At 44.7% G+C, this 23,656-nt stretch overlaps 1 protein-coding gene across 3 annotated transcripts in view; it reads right to left on the reverse strand.

Annotated features, from left to right (window-relative positions):
- LOC132380489 (glutathione hydrolase 1 proenzyme-like) overlaps positions 1-22,837 on the reverse strand; it is a 138,746-nt gene extending 115,909 nt beyond the window's left edge. The window contains exons 1-3 of one of the 3 annotated variants that reach the window (XM_059949337.1): positions 22,715-22,837; positions 20,443-20,845; positions 10,766-10,920 (exon numbers count right to left, since the gene is read on the reverse strand). The gene's annotated coding sequence lies outside the window, so the exon portion shown is untranslated. The remainder of the gene's footprint in view (positions 1-10,765; positions 10,921-20,442; positions 20,846-22,714) is intronic. The other 2 variants (XM_059949334.1, XM_059949339.1) reach the window with 2 other exon arrangements.
- Positions 22,838-23,656: the final 819 nt, after the last annotated feature.

Below are 23,656 nucleotides of genomic sequence, written 5' to 3' on the forward strand. Positions count from 1 at the left end.
GCCTGCACTGTTTTTGTGCTCTTTATGTAGTCCTATGTAGGTCAGTAGTCTAGTGTAGATTTCCCTGTGTTGTATTTTTATACGTAGTTCAGTCTAGTTTTTGTACTGTGTCATGTAACACCATGGTCCTGAAAAACATAGTTTCATTTTTATTATGTACTGTACCAGCAGTTATAGTTGAAATGACAATAAAAGTGATGACTTGGCTTGACGACTTTCTCAATCTCTGCCTTTAAGGAGTTGGTATCTTCTCCCCGTGACCACTTGGGTTTCCTCCCACATTCCAAAGACGTACCAGCTGGAAGGTTAATTGGTCATTGTAAATTGTCTCCTGATTGAGCTAGCATTAAGTTGTGGGATTGCTGGCCAGCATTGGCTTAAGGGGCTGGAAAGGCCTACTCTGCACTGTATCACAATAAATAGACTGTCTACTAATATCCTTTGTAAACTTACCAATTTCCATAGCTATCTTGATAATACCTCTTCCCACCCTGTCTCCTGTAAAAATGCTATTCTCTTTTCTCAGTCCATCCGTGCAGCAACTGTTCCCAGTTTGAGGTTCCTTTCCAGGCATTAGGAGTTCATGGACCATTGGACAAATCTGATCAAGTCAAGATGCTTTTTATTATCATTTTGACCATAAACTGCTGGTACAGTACACAGTAAAAATGAAACAACGTTCCCCCAGGACCCTGGTGCTCCATGAAACAACACAAAACTACGCTAGACTATGTGAGACAACTCAAGGCTACACTAGACTGCGTAAAACAACATAAATACCACACAAGACTACAGACCTACACAGGACTACATAACATGCACAAAACAGTGTAGCACAGTACAATAATAAACAAGCAAACAAATAAATAAATAGATAAACTAGACAATAGGCACAGTAGAGGACAAATTACAATATAATAATAAATGATGTAGATGTCAGTCTAGACTCTGAGTATTGAGGAGTCTGATGGCTTGGGGGAAGAAACTGTTACACAGTCTGGTCGTGAGAGCCCGAATGCTTCGGTACCTTTTGCCAGATGACAGGAGGGAGAAGAGTGATGGCTTGGGGGAAGAAGCTAGTCCTAAATTGCTGATTTTTAGGAATACTGACCGATGAAGAAACAAGCTCCTGTACCTCCTCTGTAATGATAGTAATGGCAAGAGGGCATGCCCCGATGGTAGATGGTTGCAAGTAGGAGACGGGAGAAAAAGCTGGGTCACTGGGGGTGGGGGAGCCAAAAGAAGGGGAGTGAGAGAGAGGAAGTTGCAGAAAAGGTTCAGGTTGCCTGAAATTGGAGGATTCTGCCTTTTCATCGTGGTTTGGAGACAATCCAGGTAGCGTTCTAGGTGCTGTTCCTCTGCTTTGATTTGGCTTTGTGGTGGTAGCGGAGGAGGCAGAGGATAGACAGGTTGCTGTGGGAATGGAGTGGGGAACTGAAATGACTGGCAGCTAGGTGGCTGTTGTTCAGGTTCTTCGTAAAGAGGCGCCCGGTCATAATTTGGCTTTACCTTTGTAGAGGAGGCCTCATCAAGAGCAGCAAGTGTGATATACAATATTGGAAGAGATGCATGTGAATCTCTGCCCCATCTGGAATGGTCGTTTGAGTCCCTGGATGGTGGAGAGGGAGCAAGTGACTGACATCCCCTGAGACTTGGGGTTGTGTGTTTAAATCTTAACTGCTCGCTAAAGTGGACCAGCAAGGCATTATTACCAAGTGTATATGTAAATATGTCCGAACGCTAAGTTCTTGGGAACAAATGGGGCTGAACGATCAACAATGGTTTCCAAGCAACAGCAATGCCCAGTAAACTAAGTGAGAGAATTCTCCAAGAGGAGCATGGCCTTGTCACGTTTTGGAGGCTCGCGTGCCGCAGTGACCCGGAGGGCAATGTTAGCTGGAGTCAGGGCATTAGTTCTTGGTAGGGTCACCCAAACCAAACAGGTCAAAGGGTAGAGGCCAGACTAAGAGTGGTCCACCAGTCCTTCAAGTTTGGGGTTCATCTCAGGGCTAACAACCCTGACTGGTATGGAAACAGCGGTGAAGAATCCTTCTACATCTGGGTGTAATGATATACTTGAGTTTCCACTGGGACTTGAATGACAGGCAATAGTGAAAACCAAGAGGAAGCTACTGACACGATGAAGGAAGCCCTGAACACCGCCAGAGATGGAGGACCTTCATTGCGGCCCTAAATTCCAGTGACATAATGGACAGTAAGTAATGAAAGATTAGTAAGAATGGATGGTTGACAATGAGGAGGACTCTGGGCTAAAGGACTCACTTCCGCACTGTGTGACTCTGACTAAAGGTCAGGGGTCAAGAAAACAGCTGGTACTCACACTCGCTGTTGCTACAGTCTAAGTGCGTATGAATGCTCCAACACTGTGGAAGGACAGTTTCAGCCGTTGCTAAAATTTGGTTAAAATTGCTGAAGTGACGAAGGAAGCCCCGAAGACCGCTGGAGATGGAGGACCTTCGTTGCTGCCCTAACCGCCAGTGGTATAACGTGAAGTAAGTAAGTAATGAAAAGAAAGCCCTCTTGCCCAATTCTTACACCTACAACTCAATTTTCCACTGGCTCTGAAGTATTCTGAAGACTGGCATCTTCTGCTATTTGGACCTTCTGACAAACCTGAGTTTGATTTTTTTTCCCACATCAATTCACCGTATATTATTAAAAAAGAAAAATCAATTTGTGAGATCCAATAAAATGCTTTCATTGAATTTGTATAATAGCCATCCTTGCTTTTTTGATAGATCTTACTTTTACATCTCTTAGCAATTTGATGGGCTACTTAAAACGTTATTTGGAATTTCTGTTGAAGGCAGAGAAACTGTCAGGTGTCAGGCTGAGTTGAGTTTGGGAATGGTGTGTTCTGCTGCGATTGCCATCATGGGAACTTTTATTGATGATTGTAAAGATGCAATTTTGAAGCAATCACTTTGGTAAGCTCTTGTGCCAAGATGATTTAGACTGTATTTGTTAAAGTGGTTTTCAAGCATCATTATGATGAAAATTAAAGTGAATGGTTTTGGTATCTCATAACAGTGTCGCGGAGCCATTACCACAACTACTTTCATTCTCCTCTGAACATCAGCTTTATTTCGAATCGCTTCCATTTGATCCATTTGTGTCAGAAATCCTATTTCAGGATGCTGGATTAATTCTGCAGTGCCTATCTTCTATAATTCATCTACTGCAAGAAAAATTACAAAGGATTTCTGAAGTAATCTAGCACCTATTGAATTCCCTTGACACTTCTCCAGCCAGTGTTGGGGTCTATCACATCAGCCTCCTTGTCCAGTTCAATGCCAATAGCTTTGCTGGTTTGTCATACCTCTGACAACTTTGTGGAGATTTGCTATGTCACCAAAGACTCGAGCAAACTTCTACAGACGTACCGTGCGCGGAGAGCGCTTGCTGGTCGCATCAATGTCTGCTAGGGAGGAGGCAATGCACGGGACTGGAAAAAGCCACAGAGGGTTATAAACTCAACCAGTTCCACTGCGAGTGCTAGCCTCCCTGCCATCGAGGGCCTCTTCAAAAAACCCTCGAGAAGGCAGCATCCAACGTGAAGAATTCTCGTCAACCAGGGCATGCCCTCTTCTCATTACTATGATTCGGGAGGAAGCACTGGACTTGAAGACACACACTCAATGTTTTAGGAACAGCTTCTTCCCCTCTGCCATTAGCTTTCTGAACGGTCTATGAAGCCACGAGCACGGCCTCACAATTTTGCTCTCTCTTTGCACAATCTCTTTATATATTAAACTCTATTGTAATTTAATATAATTTTTATGTATTGCACTGTACTGCTATCGCAAAACAATGAACTTCATGACATATGTCTTGGGGCTGTAATGTTCTATGGTTAAAGTAAATGGCAGGATACTTGGTAGTGTGGAGGAGCAGATGGATCTGGGGGTACATGACCAAAGATCCCTGAAAGTTGCCTCACAGGTGGATAGGGTAGTTAAGAAAGCTTATGGAGTGCTTGCTTTCATAAGTCGAGGAATAGAGTTTTGAAGAGCCACGGGGTTCAAACAAGAGGGCATGAGTTGAGAGTTAGGGGGCAAAAGTTTAAGGGCAACACGAGGGGGAATTTCTTTACTCAGAGAGTGGTAGCTGTGTGGAATGAGCTTCCAGTAGAAGTGGTAGAGGCAGGTTCGGTATTGTCATTTAAAGCAAAATTGGATAAGTATATGGATAGGAAAGGAATGGAGGGTTATGGGCTGAGTGCGGGTCAGTGGGACTAGGTGAGAGTAAGCGTTTGGCACAGACTAGAAGGGCCGAGATGGCCTGTTTCCGTGCTGTAATTGTTATATGGTTATATGGTAATACTGCAGCTCTGTAAAACTTTGGTTAGGCCACATTTGGAGTACTGTGTCCAGTTCTGGTCGCCTCACTATAGGAAGGATGTGGAAGCATTGGAAAGGGTACAGAGGAGATTTACCAGGATGCTGCCTGGTTTAGAGAGTATGCATTATGATCAGAGATTAAGGGAGCTAGGGCTTTACTCTTTGGAGAAAAGGAGGATGAGAGGAGACATGATAGAGTTGTACAAGATATTAAGAGGAATAGACAGAGTGGACAGCCAATGCCTCTGCCCCAGGGCACCACTGCTCAGTACAAGAGGACGTGGCCTTAAGGTAAGGGGAGGGAAGTTCAAGGGGGATATTAGAGGAAGGTTTTTCACTCAGAGAGTGGTTGGTGCGTGGGATGCACTGCCTGAGTCAGTGGTGGAGGCAGATACACTAGAGAAGTTTAAGAGACTACTAGACAGGTATATGGAGGAACTTAAGGTGGAGGTGTTATATGGGAGGCAGGGTTTGAGGGTCAGCACAACATTGTGGGCCGAATGGCCTGTACTGTGCTGTACTACTCTATGTTCTATGTTCTATGTCAGTGATAATAAACCTGATCAGATTCTGATTCTAATATTGACTCAACACCCCTACCGTCACACCAGTAAATTGCAGGGTCTTTCAAGGGGCTCTTGGTACTCTCTCTGCCTTATCATCTGATTGAATGTCCCAAGATCACCAGAGATTGTACAGAGGATGTTACAGAGGCTGGAGAACTGACTATGTTGGATTTGTTAATTTGGAACAAGGGAGAGCTAGAAATATTTATTTAACTCATCTACAACAAGATTACGCAGAGCTGGATAGGATGAAGAGAAAAGTTCTGCTTTCGAAAGCAAAACACCACAGATGACGGCAATATTAGATAAAATTGAAAATGCTCAGCATACTCGTTCAGAAAAATAAATAGCATTTCAGGTTAACATTATGTTATAGCGAATTTACTGATTTCATTTAGTGAAAGTGTCTGGAGCTAGGGAACTGGGGCAGGAATTTCAGGACATTAGTAGAAGGATTGTGGGAAGTTTAAGAGCTGGTGGCTCTTCAGAAGCTCTCTGCCAAGAGGCAGGCGACACAGTGGTTAGCATAATGGTTTATGGTAGCAGCAAGCTGGATTCAGTTCCTGCCTCTGCCTGTAAGGAGTTTGTACGTTCTCCCCGTGACTGCGTGGATTTCCTCCGGGTGCTCCGGTTTCCTCCCACAGTCCAAAGACGTACCGGTTGGCAGGTTAATTGGTCATTGGTCCTGAGATTAGGCTGTGATTAAATTGGGGAATTGCTGGCAGTGTGGCAAAGCTGTATCTCAATAAATAAATAATCTCTCACTGCATTTGCCTTTATTAATTCTTAGGAGCCACTGGAAACTAAAAAGCTAGAATAACTTCAAATGGGCTTAGCCATAAGGTTGAGAAGAAGAGGGGACAAATAATTAAATGATTATTAATTGTCAGCATACAGGCAAAGTTGCTGTCTGAAGCCCAGTGGAGGAGAGAGTGAATACAGTATGTGGTATTAAAAGAAGTCCAGTCAATCCTCTCTCTGTCTTTGCAATCACTAAAGTCCAATATGTTCTCCTAAGAATCAGGTTTATTATCACTGGATTGTGTCGTGAAATTTGTAAACTTGGCAGCGACAGTTCAATGCAATATATAATATAGAAGAAAAGAATAATAATAAATAAACAAGTAAATCAATTACAGTATATGTATATTGACTAGATTAAAAATCATGCAAAATCAGAAATAATATATATTTAAAAAGTGAGGTAGTGTTCATGGGTTCAATGTCCATTTAGGAATTGGATGGGAGAGGGGAAGAAGCTGTTCCTGAATCGCTGAGTGTGTGTCTTCAGGCTCCTGTACCTCCTGCCTGATGGTAACAGTGAGAAAAGGGCGTGCCCTGGGTGCTGGAAGTCTTTAATAATGGACACTGCCTTTCTGAGACATTGCTCCCTGAAGATGTCCTGCGTACTTTTTGTAGGCTAGTACCCAAGATGGAGCCAACTAAATTTATGACCCTCTGCAGCTTCTTTCGGTCCTGTGCAGTAGCACCCTCACCACCCCCACACCAGACAGTGATGCAGCCTGTCAGAATGCTCTTCATGGTACATCTATAGAAGTTCTTGAGTGTTTTTTGTTGACATGCCAAATCTCTTCAAATTCCTATTGAAATACAGCCACTGTCTTGCCTTCTTTATAGCTGCATCGGTATGTTGGGACCAGGGTGGGTCCTCAGGGATATTGACACCCAGGAACTTGAAACTGCGCACTCTTCCAAATGGGGTTTTGGTTAATGGGATCCACGTACTCTGCTGTGGTGTGGGCAATAGTAAGTGATTGTTGTTGTTGCTGTTTGGGTCATTTCGTCGTTTAGTGTTTCCTTTGCATTTCTGCAGCTCTGTGGAGGCCATTCCCACGTAGCATAGCTTCCTCTTCAACAGAAATCCTCCAACTGTAATGCCTTCTAGATGTAATGCTGAATTTCTTCAGGCTGATTTTCATGCTATCTTCGAAGCGTTTCCTTCGCCTGCCAAGGGCTCGCAGACCTTCCCTCAACTGGGAGTAAGGGATCTGCTTTGGGGGAGATATGAATTAGGCACCTGGGCAGTAAATTCAAAACTTTGCTGTAATGGCGGTGGGCGTGGGGGGTGGGGGGAAGAATGTTGTGTTGGTCGTACTTGCATTGGAAGGGCCCGTGGGATGGCCAAAGGGTAGGAAGGCAGTGATCATAATCAAAAAATAATTGACTAGTACTATTCATAAGCAAGAGAAAATCTGCAGATGCTGGAAATCCAAGCGATGCACACAAAATGTTGTAGGAACTCAGCAGGCCAGGCAGCATCCTTGGAAAAAAAGTACATTGACGTTTCGGGCAAAAATGCTGAGTTTCTCCAGCATTTTGTGTGTGTGACTAGACCTATTACAGGTGTTCCCCCCCCCCCTTTACAAAGGTACAGCATTCCTATGAAATCTTTCTTAAGCTGAAATGGTGTAAAGCTAAGAACCATTAATTTACATGGGAAAAATTTTCGTAAAAGCGAAAATCCTCTTTGTAATGCGAAAACAGGTTACTAATGTAGGTCTTTTGTAAAAGTGAAACGGCGTAAAGCAAACATTCGTAAAGCGGGGGGTGCGTGTATTTACTAATGAAGTGTGTAAGCTTCTTGCCCTCCACCAACAGATTTCTGAACGGCCCTTGACTCATGAACATGGTCTTGTTATTCATCTGTTGCAATTTTCACTTACTTTTGTAACTTGTAATAACTTTATGTCTTGCACTGTACTGCTGTAAGAAGCAAATTTCACGGCTTACATCAATGATAGACCTGATTCTGATTCTGTTTCTGAAAAGGCAGGCATTGTCAGTAGAGCCAACAGGCAGAAGTGCCAGTAGATCTGACCTGTTTGGCGCAACATCATGGGCTGAAGTGAGTGATGGAGGATGACAGACAAGAGAAAGTCTGCAGATGCTGGAAATCCAAAGCAAGCCACGCAAAATGCTGGAGGGTGATTGATGACTTGATTAAGGTGTTCGAGATGATACAAAGACCAAGTGGGCAGCCGGGGACTTTTCTCAGGGAGAAAATGGCTTAAAAAATGGGGCAAAATTCTAAGGCAATTGGAGGAACGTATGGGGGATGTTTGAGGTAAGATTTTTACAGAGTGTGGTGGGCAAGTGGAAGATGCTATCAGGGGTGGTGTTAGAGGCAGATACATTACAGACATTTTTAAAACTCTTTGAAAGGCACATGAATGTTTAAAAAAATGGAGGTCCATGTAGGAGGGTAGGATTAGATTGATCTTAGAGTAGGTTAAATGGTTGGCACAACATCGTGGGCGGAAGGGCCTGTATCGTGCTGAAGCATTCCATGCCAAATGGCAGCACCTGATAAATTTTTCGAGAGATGGAAGGCCCTGAAGACAGCAACAAGGACTTGACATTGTTATTCGTGTCACCAGAGACCCTGTTCTCTGTGTCCCATACTAAAGGACTTGGTAAAATCCTCAAATAACCCGTGCTACACACTAAAGGCCGGAGGATGAACTGAAAAGGAACTTGATTTGTTACCATAGTAACTGGCACTGCCTCAAGGGGGTTGAAACTGAGCAATAGAAAGTGGCCTTTACCAGTGAAGTAGATTGCGTAAACCAAAATGTGAATATTAATTAAGATTATTTTTAGATTGACAAATAAGACAAAAAAATAGAGTGTAAACAGGAAGCTATAATGAGAGCCTGACAGGATTCCTCCGTGTTGGGAAGTTTAGGAACAATTTTTTTTTCACTACATTCTGTGGTGGCTGGCATAAATATTAATACTTCAATTTTATTTTGAAATGATCACAATGTATAAACATGGGTATTTGGTGTAAATGCACACACTCAACAAAGCTTTCTAAACTATTTAATTCCAACAAGGCCTTGTAATATGTCATCCTTAATACTGAATCGCTGATGCATAGCTGAATTGCTTTGTGTATTTGTCTCATTTGGACTTTATAATTCTGAGCTGTACATCAGTAAGTGCTGAAAATCAGCTTTTTATTTGCCGGGTGATAAAGACTTCTTGCTGCAGAATCTATTCACAGCTTAAAATCTCTGCACAGCTCAGTAGTGAAAGGGCTAATCTCTGATGCCTTGGAGTGGAACAAATCTCCCTTTGATCCATATTCTATTCCACGGCTGGTCTAAGTGTGGCAAGGTGGCATAGTGGTTAGCACACCGGTTTACAGTGCAGGTGACCTGGGTTCAATTCCTGTCACTGCCCGTAAGTTCTCCCTGTGAGTTCCTTCTGGGTGATCCTGTTTCTTCCCACAGTCCAAAGGTGTACCAGTTATTAACCTACCAGTTATTGGTAGGTTAATTGGCCATTGTAAATGGTCACGTGATTAGGCTAGCGGATAATCTGGGGATTACTGGGACAGCGTGGCCTCAAAGGCTCTATTCTACGCTGTATCTCACTAATCCCAATAAATCAATATATATATATAGATAAGTGGAAGTCACAGGACTGCCTTGAACTGTGGAAGGACAAATTGAACAGGAAAAGAAGTCAAGTAAAGTCTATTGTCATTTCGACCATAAACTGCTGGTCCAGTACACAGTAAAAACGAAACAACGTTCCTCCAGGATCCTGGTGCTACATGAAACAACACAAAACTACACTAGACTACGTGAGACAGCACAAGGCTACACTAGACTACGTAAAACAACATAAAAACGACACTGGACTACAGACCTGCACAGGACTACATAAAGTGCACAAAACAGTGCAGGGCAGTACAATAATTAATAAACAATTCAATAGGCACAGTAGATCACAAATTGCAATATAATAATAAATGATGTAGATGTCAGTCTAGGCTGAATATTGAGAAAAGCAGGGCAGAAAGCAATTCAGCCCCTGGTTGCATCACCGCCTGGCATCATACGGCTCCCCGTATGTAGAAAGAGGGTTGTAGACTCAGCCATTTCCATCATGGGCACAACCTTGCCTACCATCAAGGATATCATGAAGGACCCTCACCCTCTGAGACCATCGGGGAGCCAGAAGCCCCTCTCTCAACATTTTAGAACTATCTTCTCTCCTCTGCCATCAGATTTCTGATTGGTCCACGGACAGCACCTTCCTTTCTTCCTTTGAATTATTTCCATATTTATTTTGTAACTGTAGTGATTTCTTCTAGTCTTGCACAGTACTGCTGCAGCATAACGAGTTTCACGACATACTGTCAAGTAATAAACTTGATTCCCATTCTGATTCTTCTGTTTAGTGAGGCCCAAGACTTTCCACTATCTTTAGTTTCACTCCACTCCTCAGTGAAAGAGAGAGGAAGAGAGAGAGAGAGAGAGAGAGAGAGAGAGAAAGAGAGAGAGAGAGAGAGAGAGAGAGAGAGAGAGAGAGAGAGAGAGAGAGAGAGAGGGGGGGAGAGGGAGAGAGAGAGAGAGAGAGAGAGGGAGAGAGAGAGCGAGGGAGAGAGAGAGAGAGAGAGTGAGAGAGAGGGAGGGAGGGAGAGGAGAGAGAGAGAGAGTGTGTGTGTGTGTGTGTGATTGTCCAGTCCATGGACTCTGGACTTCGGGTCTTCTGGCTGTGCATTGTTTCAGTTGGGCTTAATCACAGGCACCTGATTCTCATATTGGGGCTGGAATATAAGTATTCGAGTGTGTGTGCTGGTTTGTCTTGTTGGTATCCTGTCCTTGCCTCCATTGGGTAAGTCAGGCTGTCTTTGCTGTTACCCTGAGTCTGGACTGTGCCCTTCCTTCTCTCTGAAGCCCTGCTGGCAATCTCGCCTGTATTACCACCAAGTTCATCTGCCAGAGTGAGAGAGAGAGAGAGAGAGAGACTCAGCTAAAGCTGAGCTAACATCTCCCGTTCCATATTCCTCACTGCTGTAAGTACCTGCGTTAAGGTGTTTCTTCAGTTTTCTCTTGAGAAGCCTCAGCTTGACTTTAAGGTTCTGCGCGAGTGAAGTGGAAACACGAAAGACCCTGCCGATGCCGGAATCCAGAGTAACGAATGGTCTGCTGGAGGAATCTCAGTGCGTTGAGCAGCATCTGTGGAGGGGGAAGGAATTCACAACATTTTGGGTTGAATCCATGCCTCAGGACCCTGCCAATGAAAACTGCTTCTTCCTAATAAACCTTTTATTCATGAACTCCTCAAAGGCAATGTCTCTGGCACCTTCTGATAGTGGTTGTCCATCATGTCCAACGATGACAGGAAACCTGCACGGGAGAGATTTTGAAGTAGAAAAGTCATTGCTCTGGACAGTTCCACTCTCTCGCCCTCGAAAGTCCGGGTCCAATAGTCCAAACAAGCGTCACAAAATGGGGTCTTCCTTGGTCGCAGTGGATGACCATGAAGTCTTCTGGGCCTCATCATGCCCCTCGCTCTCCACGGAGCGTCGCAGAACCGTTGGACCTCACTGTAGATCTCATCCGCCCAGTCCGCCAGAGCTGACTCCCCCTGCGAGGACAGGCCTGACCCTATCTCACAGAGGGTGACGGCCGCACCCTGGTTTAGCGGTGTATCAGGGTGCGGCCGCTGTTGGGTGCAAACGGCTACCTGGAGCCGCGGGTGAGAGCTGAGTGTCCGGTGGCGACCAAACGTGAGGGAGCTGCTCCAGAATGGACAAGACAAGCCCGTCCGCCAGAGGTGCTCCCCCCTCCCTGGACACCCCACACCCCCCCGTAAACGTTGCAAGTCCCGCAGTCTATCATCTGACACAACAATCAATCCTTTCAGCTGGCGTTATCTCAACCACAGTTCCAGGATATCTTCTCGAATATCAGCCAGGCCCTCCGAGAAGTCCAACGTATCCTTTCCGAAGTGTGCAGTGCAGAACTACAAAGAGTACTCCAGACTGAGTCAAACCAGTCCGCGTAGGGGGTGTTGAAAAATGCTGTCACATTGTACATTTTTGAGCGAGTTATATCTGAGGAAGGGGCATTCGGCATGATGAGGAAGGGGCAAGGGGCAACTGTATGATATATACAGTTATATCATACTCACCTGAGAAACAAAGTTCAACATTCAAAGTAAATTTATAGTCAAAATAAATGGTTATGTCACCATAGACTACCCCGAGATTCATTATTTGTGGGCATACTCAATAAATCTGTAGAAAAATAATTATCACAGGATCAATGAGAGTCTGCCCAACTTTGGCGTTCAAGCAGTGTGTAAAAGACAATAAACTGTGCGAAAACAAAAAGAAAAAAATAATAATAATGAATAAGCAATAAGTATCGAGGACATGAGATGAAGAGTCCTTGAAAGTGAGTCGATTGGTTGTGGCAACATTTCAAGTCAAGTTGCTTTTATTGTCATTTCGACCATAACTGCCGGTACAGTACACAGTAAAAATGAGACAATGTTTTTTCAGGACCATGGTGTTACATGACACAGTACAAAAACTAGACCAAACTACGTAATTTAAAAAATCAACACAGAGAAAGCTACACTACAGACCTACCCAGGACTGCATAAAGTGCACAAAAACAGTGCAGGCGTTACAATAAATAATAAACAGGACAGTAGGGCAAGGTGTCAGTCCAGGCTTCGGGTATTGAGGAGTCTGATAGCTTGGGGGAAGAAACTGTTACACAGTCTGGTCGTGAGAGCCCGAATGCTTCGGAGCCTTTTCCCAGATGGCAGGAGGGAGAGGAGTTTGTATGAGGGGGTGCGTGGGGTCCTTCATAATGCTGTTTCCTTTGTGGATGCATCGTATAGTGTAAATGTCCGTGATGGCAGGAAGAGAGACCCCGATGATCTTCTCAGCTGACCTCACTATCCGCTGCAGGGTCTCGCGATCCGAGACGGTACAATTTCCAAACCAGGCAGTGATGCAGCTGCTCAGGATGCTCTCAATACAAACCCCTGTAGAACGATGATTGGGCAAGTGATATTGAGTGAAGTGGGCCCTTTTGGTTCAAGAGTCTGATGGTTGAGGACCTGGTGGTGTGAGTCCTGAGGCTCCTTTACCTTCTTCTTAATGGTGGCAGTGTGAAGAGAACATATCCAGCTTGGTGGAGCTCCATGATGATGGATGCTGCTTTCCTGCAACATTCTCAGGGCAGCTGCTAGCTGACAGGAAGAACCTCTTTGTACTCTTTGTACGATGCAAATGCAGGAAACTTGATTAAGAAAGGAAATGGTTAACCTATGCAGCAGTTCCAGAGGTAGAACTGGAGCTAATGACATGTTCATTTTGTTTCTCCCCCCACAGATACTGTTTGACCTGTTGAAGAATTATGACCTTATCTGTTTACATTTCTGCAAAAGCATGGAAGCCCGCTACCTTCAAGTTGCACACCATCCTGACGGTGTTTCAGAGATTAGGTTTATTTGTCACACGTACATCAAAATATTGACGCAGATAATGAAATACATTGCTATCCTGTGCAGGGGTGGGGGGCATCCCTTATTCTGATTGTCGAAAGTTGCTTATATTGTGATTGGTTAGTTCAGAAACTGCAGCTGCTTTCCCATTGGTTAGCTGCCAGGTGTCCAATTTCAAATATCCTGGGTATATAGGGAGCACGTGTGGAGGGTTCTGCCTCCTTTGTTTAAGGCAAGTGGTGGACATGACCACTAAGAAGGTATGCTCTGCATGTGCTTTTAACTAAGTATGTTTGTTGAAGATTCAGCTTTGTAGTGTCTGTAACTTGGGGAACATTAATGTTTGGTCAAATTTTTACTGCATGCAAATAGAAGATTAATATACCTATTCAAAGTCAGTGCATTTCCTGTCTCACTTGTCAGACCCGCGAACCTGATCCAATATTACAGTCGCTTTGTGTCAACGACCAGCAGAGTCCAAGGATGCGTTGGGGCAGCCCGCGAGTCTTGGCAGAGGGCAGAGCCTCAAAATAGAGGGATGTCTGCTTAGAACTGAGATGAGAAGGGATTTCTTTGGCCAGAGGGTAGTGACTCTATGGACTTTGTTGCCCCAGGTGGCTGTGAAGGCCAGGTCACTGGGTGCATTTAAGGTGGGGGTTGATAGGTTCTTGATTAGTCTGGGTGTGAAAGGTTACGGGGAGAAGGCAGAAGAATTGGGTTGAAAGGGATCAGCCATGATGAAATGGCATTGCAGACTCAATAGGCCGAATAGCCTAAATCTGTTGCAATGTCTTACAGTATTTTGGTCTTACGGCTTCTGGCACTAGCATGCATCCACCTCGCTGACCCCAACCCATACATCCTTGGAAGGTGGCAAGAAAGCAGGAACCTACGTGGTCGCTAAGCATACAAACTCCTTACAGACAGCAATGGGTATCGAACCCCAATTGATGATCGCTACTGCTGTAAAGTGGGTATGCTAACCGCCCAGCACAATTCCTTCCCTGTGGCTGGGTCGAAATCCTGCAAGGCTCTCCTTAGCAGCAGCGTGATATGCCTACACCTCAAGGACTGCTGAAACTGAAGAATAGGACTCACCACCATCTTCTCACGAACAGCCGGGAATGGGCAATCAAATTCTAGCTCAGCCCGCAAAGCTCACGTCCATTTCATTTTTCTCAGACAGATGAAGCAAAGTAGTCAGAGAAGAAATTTTGTGCACTAGTCTCTGTTGTTTGTAGGTGTACTGCTCTCACCTAGGTGTTGTAACATCAACCAGACAGTCAGTCAAACTTGGTCAAGTTTACTACAGTTAAGTATTATAGGATTCTGTCTACAGGTAAGTAGTATGTGTAAACTATTAGAATCCGGGTTAGTGTCTGTTAAACTCAAAAATAACATTTTATTTCAGCAAAATCTTATTGATACCTTTAGATTAATTTCAAATCAGTGTAACACCAACTTACAAACACTACTTCTGCTGGGAAATCAACAGGATGGCTTTAGATAGAAACAGCTTTTGCCCCTAACATAAACCTCTGGCCTTCTGCCAGCCAATGTGCTTTCCTACTTACTACTTCCTGACTGCACAGGAAGTGACCTCACGCAGGTCGGAAACTGCTCATTTCAAAATGAAAGCTGAATATGTTTAATGACTTAGTAAACCATAAATCAATTGCCTGAAAGGCAGAACAGTAGGTTTATGACATGCTGAGGTAGTCATAAATTCGCATTTCTACTCACGGAGGGACAGTCCTGTTAAAGGTAATAGCTCTGTTACACTAACGTTGTCAGATCAGAAGGAAAATGGTTTAATCGGCAACAAACCTGGCAGGACTTCAGAGCATGAAGACACTGGTGACAGATGCTACAGAAGCACTATTATCTTATTTAATTTCAACAATAGCTTGCACTTATCTAAGCAATTGTGTCTTGGTGAAACATTCTAACATACATAGCAAAAAAAAAATGACATGAAGCCATTTTAACTGACGTTAACATAGAAACATAGACACATAGAAAACCTACAGCACAATACTGGTCCTTCGATCCACAAAGCTGTGCTGAACACATACTTAACTAGAAATTACCCAGGGTTACCCATAGCCCTCTATTTTTCTAAGCTCCATGTTCCTATCCAGGAGTCTCCCAAAAGACCCTATTGTATCTGCCTCCACCACTGTCACCGGCAGCCCATTCCACGCACTCACCAGTTCCTGAGTAAAAAAACTTGCCCCTGACATTTCCTCTGTACCTACTCCCCAGCACCTTAAACCTGTGCCCCCCTGTGTTAGCCATTTCAGCCCTGGGAAAAAGCCTCTGACTATCCACATGATCAATGCCTCTCATCATCTTATACACCTCTATCAGGTCACCTCTCATCCTCCATTGCTCCAAGGAGAGAAGGCCGAATTCACTCAACCTATTCTTATAAGGCATGCTCCCCAGTCCAGGCAACATCCTTGTAAATCTCCTCTGCGCCCTTTCTATGGTTTCCACATCCTTCCTGTAGTGAGGCAACCAGAACTAAACACAGTACTCCAAGAGGGGTCTGACCAGGGTCCTATATAGCTTTAACATTACCTCTCAGCTCCTAAACTCAATCCCATGATTGATGAAGGCCAAGGCACCGTATGCTTTCTTAACCACAGAATCAACCTGTGCAGCAGCTTGAGTGTCCTATGGACTCAGACCCCAAGATCCCTCTGATCCTCAACACTGCCAAGAGTCTTACCATTAATACTATATTCTGTCATCATACTTGACCTACCAAAGTGAACCACTTCACACTTATCTGGGTTGAACTGAATCTGCCACTTCTCAGCCCAGTTTTGCATCCTATCAACATCCCACTGTAACTTCTGACAGCCCTCCACGCTATCCACAACACCCCCCAACCTTTGTGTCATCAGCAAACTTACTAACCCATCCCTCCACTTCCTCATCCAGGTCATTTATAAAAATCACAAAGAGTAGGAGTCCCAGAACAGATCCTGAGGCACACCACTGGCGACTGACCTCCATGGAGAATATGACCCGTCTACAACCACTCTTTGCCTTCTGTGGGAAAGCCAGTTCTGGATCCACAAAGCAATGTCCCCTTGGATCCCATGCCTTCTTAGTTTCTCAATAAGCCTTGCATGGGGTACCTTATCAAATGCCTTGCTGAAATCCATATACACTACATCTACTGCTCTTCCTTCATCAATGTGTTTCGTCACATCCTCAAAAAATACAATCAGGCTCGTAAGGCATGACCTGCCTTTGACAAAGCTATGCTGACTATTCCTGATCATATTATGCCTCTCCAAATGTTCGTAAATCCTGCCTCTCAGGATCTTCTCCATCAACTTACCAACCACTGAAGTAAGAAGCACATGAACACAAAGTAAGTGTAGGTGCTAGAAATTTGAGCAAAGTGCAATAAATTTGGAACAGCTCAGAAGATAGGAGAACATTTGAGGAGAGGAATATAAAGATATGACAGGTGACAAGGTATCATCCAAACTGATATCAGGAAATATTGATTGAGTGTGTTTTAAGACAGTGGTTTTAAGCCGTGAAGCTCTTTGGCAGTCCAATTAAGCCTGTGAACTCCTTCTCAGAATAATGGATTTAAATACTTAATATAAAATATAGCAGGCAGCGTTGATCCCAGGGGATCGTGGGTTTGCACCTCTGGTGGGCTGTCTCCTCTCCAGGGCGCAAGCCGGGGCGGGAAGATTTGAAGAACCAGTTGTTGCCCGGGTAGCGGGTTCCCTCTCTCTACGTCACTGATGTAGTCCAAGGGAAGGGCAAGCGCCGATACAGCTCAGCACCGGTGTCGTCGCAGAGGCTGCCAGAGTGAAGTTGTAAACAACATCAAACTGCTCCAATTTTTTTTCCAATTAAGTTCTTAACCTGAGGCACAGCAAAGCAGGCTGGTGACGGCACAGTGGCTGGTGGTTAACGTAATGCTTTCGGCACAACAATCAGAAGTTTGGGGTTCAAATCCTGCTACTGTCTGGGGGTGTTTGAATGTTCTCCCCGTGACCACGTGGGTTTCCTCCGGGTGCTCTGGCTTCCTCCCGCAGTCCACAAGGCGTACAGGTTAGGGTTAGGAAGTTGTGGGCATGCGCCAATATCGTGACAGCACTTGAGGGCAGCAAATGCATACCCTCAGATTGTGTTGCTCATCAATGTAAACAATGCATTTCGCTGTATGTTTTGATGTACATGTGACAAATAATCCTTAATCATTAAAAGTTAGAAGAATCCATGCAAGTTACACAAAAGCATAAGAAATAGGAACAGGAGTGGCCCGTCGAACCTGCTCCGCCATTCAATAAGATCATGGCTGATCTGGCCATGGACTCATCTCCATCTACCTGCCTTTTCCCCATAACCCTCGATTCCCCTACTATCCGAAAATCTATCCAAACTCATCTTAAATATATTTACTGAGGCAGCCTCCACTGCTTCACTGGGCAGAGAATTCCACAGAGTCACCACTCTCTGGGAAAAGCAGTTGCTCCTCATCTCCGTCCTAAATCTACTCCCCTGAATCTTGAGGCCATGTCCCCTAGTTCTAGTCTCCCCTATCAGTGGAAACAACTTTGCTGCCTCTATCTTATCTATCCCTTTCTTAATTTTATACGTTGCTATAAGATCTCCTCTCATTCTTTTGAATTCCAGTGAGTACAGTCCCAGCCGATTCAGTCCCTCCTCGTAATCTAACCTCTCATCGCTGGAATCAACCTGGTGAACCTCCTCTGCACATCCTCCAAAGCCAGTATATCCTTCTTCAAGTAACAAAACCAGAACTGCACACAGTACTCCAGGTGCAGCCTCACCAGTACCCTGTACAATTACAGCATAGCCTCCCTGCTCTTAAATTCAATCCCGCTAGCAATGAAGATCAACATTCCATTTGTCTTCTTGCTAGCCTATTGGGAGAAGAAAATTAGAAATCTTTCTGATTATCTTCACAAATCATGTGTCTTACCTGTTTTCACCCTGCTGTTCGTGGGAGTTTGCTGTGTGTAAATTCAAGGCCATTTTTCTACATTACCAGAGCGTCAACATTACCAAAGCAGCTTCATTGGCTGTGAAGTGGGCTGGAACATCTTTAAAGAATGTATTTAAATAGGATCCTTCCCTTCAGAATCAGAGGAGAGCAAGTACAGTCGGTCCTCCTTATCCGCGGGTTCCGCATGCGCGGATTTAACCAACGGCGGATCGGGAAAACCCAGAAGTTCTCTCTCCAGCACTCGTTGTTTGAGCATGTACAGACTATTTTTTCTTGTCATTATTCCCTAAACAATACAGTATAACAACTATTTACATAGCATTTACATTGTATTAGGTATTATAAGTAATCTAGAGATGGTTTAAAAGTACAGGCAGTCCCCGGGTTATGAACGAGTTCCATTCCTGAGTCTGTCTTTAAGTCGGATTTGAATTCGGAACAGGTACATCCGGTATTATTTAGCATCAGTTAGTCAAACGTTTTTCTTAGTATATAGTACATGTTTTACCTTTCTATGCATATAAAACACTTAAGAAACATACATATTTTGACAATTAAACCACTGCATTGCTTAGTAATAATTATAGCTTTCATCGGGGCAGGGCCTTTCACATGCTCCATTAAAATTGTTCCGATCGTTGACCAACTGTATCCTAACACTTTTCCAATGATTGATAGTGTTTCACCTCTTTCCGATCGCTTTATTACTTCCACCTTATTCTCAATCATGATCGTGATTATTTTTGTGAACAGAAACACCGCGGATTCAGAGCTGCACCGCCAGGTCCTAATGTCCACCACACTCAGACATGTTAAATAAAGTCCGGGGTTCCGCTGGGTCCTAAAGACCACTGCATTCAGGCAGGTTAAGTAAGGGACTTGAGCATCCGCGTTTTTTGGTATCTGCGGGGGGTCTCGCAACCAATCCCCTGCGGATAAGGAGGGTCGACTGTACCCCGGGCAAAGGAGTAAGCTATTTGCTCAGTCGTGTTTTCTGGGAATTAGGCAAATGGTGTCAGGATGCCAGCTGGTGGTATAGTGGCATTATCACTGGACTTTGAGGCCAGTAGTCCCGAGTTCGAAACTGGCCGGCACCTTGTACACTTTCCGTCGGTGCTGGGTTGAGTGTCGAGCTAGCAACGCAGCCTCGTAAAAAACAGACAAATACTACGGAAATGGTGAAAGTGCTGTCCTATGTGCCACAAGGTGAGAAAAGGGACAACAATTCCATTTTGGGGGCGTAGTTCCAATTTTATTCTGATAATAGATTCTTGTCCTAAGCTCTATTAGCATCAAGTTATTGCAGACTCTAAACCTTTCGTCGTTTCAGTTTTTGGACAGAGGGTTCCTCTTTCATAGTCATTCAGGGTGCGGAAAGAGCTGGCAGCACATGTGGGGCATGTGAGCTCGATTTCGACATTTAAGAGAAGTCTGGATAGGGGTACGGTCCCAGTGCAGGTGGGAGCAGGCAGATTAAATGGTTCGGCATGGACTAGATGGGCCGAAGGGCTTGTTTCTGTGCTGTGCTTTGCTATGACTCTACATTTCAATCCGAACAAAGGTTTCCAGTCTCCCAGAATTATTTCCTTGTACGTAACAGTCCCATCATATTAACTCTGCTGCAAAGTCTGATGTCCATTTTGGTCCTTTTTTCCTTCTCATTAACGAACAAAACAGCAAGATAACGTAGCAGTTAGCGTAACACAATTCCAATGCCACTTGGTGTAAATTTGGGGTTCTCACCGCTGTCTGTAAGGAGTTTGCACACTCTTCCTGTAACCACTTGGGTTTCCTCAGAGTTCTCCAGTTTTCTCCCATATTTCAAAGACGTACGGTTAGGGTTAATGAGTTGTGAGCCCTCCACCCACCTTCCTGCTCTGACTTCTCATCTTCTTGTCCAGTTCTGAGCAAAAGGTTCAGTAGGTACATTTAATGTCAGAGGAATGTATACAATGTACATCCTGAAATTCTTTTTCTTCGCAAACATCCACAAAAGCAGAGGAGTGCACCAAAGAATGGATGACTGTGAAGTGTTAGAACCCCAAATAACCCCCCCCCAGCTCCCCCTCCCACACACAAACAGCAGCAAGACAATGGCCCCACCCCTCCCCCAGCAAAAAGAGCATCGACACCCCACACCGAGCACTCGAGGGTGCAGCAAAGCATCAATAAAGACCCAGACTTGCAGTACCCCAAAGACTACTCATTCACCCAGTATTTGACATACCACAGGCTCTCTCTCACAGGGAAAAAGAGGTGTCCCCACTTCACAGCGGGAGAGGAGTCATAACAAATAATTCACCGATTTATGGAGTTGAAAGTCTGTTGTGTCATTTTTTTCCGAGCCCTGTGCCCAAAGAACTCGGGTCTCTGGGCACACAGCCCACGGCAGCTTGTCCACTGCTTCTGATCTTCCGTGTTCTCCCGCAGCACCTCAGTCGGTGGCACCGGCCTCGGATCAGCCCGACTCCAGGGCCGTGGAAATCCGGCGCCCTGAAGGTGCGCTGGTCTCCCGGGCTGCGTCCTTGGGATATCAATAAGCAGTCGGTCGCGAGGCCCCGAGTGTGGGTCCCATTCCCACAAAGAACCAAAGTCTGGGTGTAACTCCAGGTCAGGGTCTTCAAAAGAACCTAGGAAAGGGAAAAGAGAGATATTAAAGATAGAAATAGAGCTGTTCCCGAAGATGCAAGCAAAGGAGTCGCCGTTTAGCTCCATCTTAACTAAGCTCCAACACCCTCTGATCCGACAGGATCTCGGTCCGAAATGTCAACTGTTTATTCATTTCCAAAGACGCCGCCTGACCAGCAGTGTTCCTCCAGCATTTTGTGTGTTTTATCTATGGGCATGCTATATTGGCAGTAGTAACGTGGCATTTGCAAATAAGGCTAATCTTTTCTTTTAAAATCCTTGGCAAGAGAAACGAAAGACAATCAGCCTCTGTCCAGGTCCTTCACAAAGATGGTTGATCCTGGCCAACCCTGTGCCAAGAGCATTTTCTTCACCAAGACCACATATGCCTAAATGGGCCTGTGTCCAATGATTGCCCTCTGAATGAAAAAACATTGTTAGATCTTCTTCTGCAGCCACGACTTACCTTTTGATTTTATATGGATCTTTCTGAATGCGTCTAGCTAACGCAAAGCTTTGAAAGGTTCAAAGTATATTTATTGTCAAAGTAATACAAATCTAACACAAAACTTGAGATCTCTTCTTACAGGCAGCCAGGAAAAAAAAGAAACCCAAATAAAATTTTTAAAAGACCTTCAAACACAGAATGAGCAGAGAAAAAGAAAATTTATGCGAACAATAAACACAAGCAAACGGCGTTCAGTATTGTTGTCCACAGATAGTGCATCCACAGACCCCAGTTCAGCGTAACGGGCTGAAGTGGTGTGACCCTCGACTCCAGCCCCGGCACCCTGACCTTTCCCATCTGAATGGATGCTAAATCGTCACCCAAACATCAGGTTCGGCCGCTTCGATATGCTCTGAGGCCCGGACCCCATCACCTTTCTGATTCGGCCCGACGCTTAAATCGATCGAACCTCAGGTCTTCCTCGCTCTTGGCAATGGGCCCACTGCCTTGGTTCTGCCACAACAAGTTGCCTCCAAGCCCAAGATGAACATTCGATCCTGACCCTACAGATGTCCTTCCTTGTCTACAAATAGGCTACAAATTTGAGGAAGCATTTCCAATGTTGCACACTTAACACTTGAGAAACAACTTCATCCTCTCCGCCATCAGACCTCTGAACAGTCCATGGACCATTAAACACTACCTCACTCTTTTGCTCTCTCTTTGCACTATATAGTTCGTTTTGTAACCTACAGAAAATGTTTATGTTTTTCATAGTACTACTGCCGCAAAATAGCAAATTTCCTGACTCAGGAGATTCTGCAGACGCTGGAAGTCCAGGGCAGCACCCACAAAATGCTGGAGGAGCTCAGCAGGTCAGGCAGCACCTGTGAGAGGAATAAGCAATCGATGTTTTGGGCCGAGACTCTTCATTAGGACTGGAAAGGAACAGGGAAGAAACCAGAATAAGAAAATTGGGGGCGGGCATGAAGTACTTGCTAGAAGGTGACAGATGAAGCCAGATTGATGGAGGAAGGGGGATGAAGTGAGAAGCTGGGAGCTGACAAACCTCACCTGCCAATCGCCTTCCCCTGGTACCCTTTCCTCTTTTCCTCTCTCCCACGGCCTACTCTCCTCTCCTATCAAATTCCTTCTTCTTCAGCACTTTACCTTTCTCACCCTATCAATTCTCAGCTTCTTACTTTAGCTCCCTCCTCCTGCACTCTCCTGGCTTCACCTATCACCTTCCAAATTCCTGCTCCTTCCCCTCCGTAACGTCGAATCAGGTTCGTGGTTCTGGCAAGTGAGACAGAAAGCACTGGACTCATGTTAAGTATATTAATCATTTATTTTACAAACAGTAAAAATCCAACCACACATTTATGTTCCCCAGGTTAAAGACACCACAAAGCTGAATACTCACTAAAAGTGTGAACAGAGCATTCCTTCCCAATGGTCAAGAGCACCGCTTTCCTTAAATAAAGGAAGAGAGAAAGAACCTCCCACATGAGCTCTTTATGTACCCAGGACACTCGAAACTGGACACCAGGCTGCTAACCAATGGGAAACGCAGTTGCAGTTTCTAAACTAACCAATCACAACAGAAGTCACTTTGGACAATCAGAGTAAATCACGCCCCCCCTCCCCCCCACGGGACAACACAACACCATTTTATTCCCCCTTGCTTTCCATCCTGATGTTAAAAAAAATCACAGCACCTTTCAGTAACAATAGTTCCCATTCTGATTCTGGAAACAGGGAAAGCATTAAATACTTTGGGAACTGATACAGAAGGAAAAGAAAATAATCTGATTCACAGCGTTTTCATGATCTCATGGCTCCCCTTTGAAATGCAGATAACGTGAAAGTCAACTTATGCAGAGCAAGCTCTCACAGACAGCAATGTTAAATAAATACTGTTCCTTCCACCAGGATCTCGCTCACTCTATTAGTCATTCTGTTCTTATGGGACAGCAGTTGTCCTTTTGGAAAAGTTGTATGTGCAGTCATTCACACATCTCGACGGACTCAGGTCACTCTCGGTGTGTGCTGCGTCTGCGAGGCTGGTTTCGACGGAGCTTCCATTGTGCGCTGCGTCTGCGAGGTTGAGTCGGGCGGCGCCGTGGAAGTCCATAGCGGGGGTATTCCCTTCTGCCGCCGGCATGGGATGGCGAGCCTGGGGACTTGTGGAAACTGTGTGGTGATTTCTTTTGAACTTACAGTCCTTTAACATCTTGGACTATTTTTACTGTGCCCATAGTCTGTTTTTTTTTATCAATTATGTTATTGTTTGCACTGTTGTAACTATGTGGTTTTGTGCAGGTCTTGTAGCTTTAGTTTTTGGTCTTGTTTTGTCTGGTGGAAC

The sequence above is a fragment of the Hypanus sabinus genome, chromosome 24 (assembly GCF_030144855.1).
Source record: "Hypanus sabinus isolate sHypSab1 chromosome 24, sHypSab1.hap1, whole genome shotgun sequence".
Classification (NCBI taxonomy): domain Eukaryota; kingdom Metazoa; phylum Chordata; class Chondrichthyes; order Myliobatiformes; family Dasyatidae; genus Hypanus; species Hypanus sabinus.